The sequence below is a fragment of the Saprolegnia parasitica genome (genome assembly GCF_000151545.1).
Source record: "Saprolegnia parasitica CBS 223.65 unplaced genomic scaffold supercont2.53, whole genome shotgun sequence".
Taxonomy (NCBI): Eukaryota; Oomycota; class Saprolegniomycetes; order Saprolegniales; family Saprolegniaceae; genus Saprolegnia; species Saprolegnia parasitica.
In genome coordinates this window covers 1-1,858 of record NW_012156447.1, presented here as the reverse complement: position 1 = coordinate 1,858, position 1,858 = coordinate 1, and positions in this window count along the sequence as shown.

The following is a 1,858-nucleotide window of genomic DNA, read 5'->3' as shown; positions in this document are numbered from 1 at the left end:
GGGTCCGTGGCTACCGAGAGGTCGTCTCGTTCCAAGGTGACGCCGCGACGTTCAACTTGATGTCGGAGCGCATCGAGCCGATTCCGTTTCGCGCCAAAACGATCGAAGTGCCCAAAAGCACGTGCAACTACCTCTACAGCATCGCCATCGTAACATCGGTCGTGCTGGTGGGCGTGGCTTGCATCACGGCAGCGTATGCTGTTTTCCAGCCATCTCAAGGTGCCGACGGTCTCCATCTCTTGATGTACAGTGCCTGGGGAAAGTATTGGGTGGAGCCAATTGGCAACTTCATCACGTCCTATCCCGTCCTCTACCAAACCGTTTTTAGTGATTGATGTCGCAATAGATTTTATTTTTTATAACAACACGTATTATATTTTTTAATGGTTGGAATGACTAGCCTACAGTGGTACAGAAATGATTACGTAATATCGCCAGTTTCAGAAGTATGGGGTGAAAAGCAGACTAGAGCAAAACACACATAATTATAAGCATTATAGATAGGAAACTTGTACTTTAATACTTGGTAGGACCTCCGTTGTTATCGCGAACTGCTTTGAGTCGGCGTGGCATGGAATCAACAAGCTTTTGGACATAATCAAGTGGCACAGACTGCCACACACGGAGGAGCTTGGTTTTGAGGTCGGGAATAGACTTTGCGGGATGCTTCTTGAGCTCACGCTTCATGTAAGCCCAGACATGCTCAATTGGATTCAGATCTGGGCTTTGTGCCGGGTGAGGAAGGACGTAGTTGCGTGACTTTGCAAAAAATCGGTAACCAATTTGGCGGTGTGGATGGGAGCGTTGTCATGCATGAACGTGAAGTTGCGCGGGAGGCGGAGACTCTGCTGATCACGAGGCAATGCGTTCTTGAGCAGGTCGAGGTACTTGGCGCCTGTCATCTTGCCGTCGCAAAAGCCAGGGAGCCCACACCATTCCAAGACATGGACCCCCAGACCATCACCGTCTGCCGACCGCTCTTGAAGGTCGGTACGAGGCACTTCGTCGTGTACTCTTCGCCTGGGCGACGCCACACAAACACGCGGCCACTCGATCCGCGCACGTTGAACGGGCTCTCGTCGGTAAAGAGCACGTCCTTCCACTTGTCGGTCCAATGAGCAAAGTTCTGGGCGTACTCCATCCGGTTGCGGGTGTGCCGCTTCGAGAGGAACGGTTTCTTGCGCGCAGCGCGACCATTGAGCCCAACGTCATGTATGCGGCGACGGATCGTGCTTGCTGACACACGGACTCCGGTCGTTGCCTCGAGCTGAATGCGCAACTCGAGAGCGCTCTTCTGGCGGTCGCCAAGGACGTCGCGCGTAAGCATGCGGTCAGTGCGATTGCTGGTCTTGCGAGGCCGCCCAGAGCGTGGCGCGGGTGCCAGCGTACGGTGGGCCTTGAAATGGCGAATGATGTTGCCCACAGACGAGGCAGGGATCTCGAGCTCGTGGGATATCTGGCTTTGCGTCTTGCCATCGACGGCCTTGGAAATAATTGCGCGGCGCATTTGCTCCGAGTACTCAGGACCACGCATGATGCTAATTGATAAATGGCAATGCGTTGTAGCCCTTCAGCCGCAACAGAACTGCAATAAAACAAGCGACTTCGATGTCATAAATATGTGCATCTTCAACTTCAACCCAAACTTTTGGATACTGACCACCAAGGTTGTTCTCACTTTTCTCGGCAACCAGAACGAATCTCGATATTTTAAAGATAGCCCCATGTGCAGCTTTTAATTACCTGTCGAATGGCGGTTTACGTGTGCGAATCTGCAAAGAAACGGCTTCGAAATTTTAAAAAATGTTGGCTAGAATCACGCCACCCAATACTTTCCCCAGGCACTGTACGACCCCGA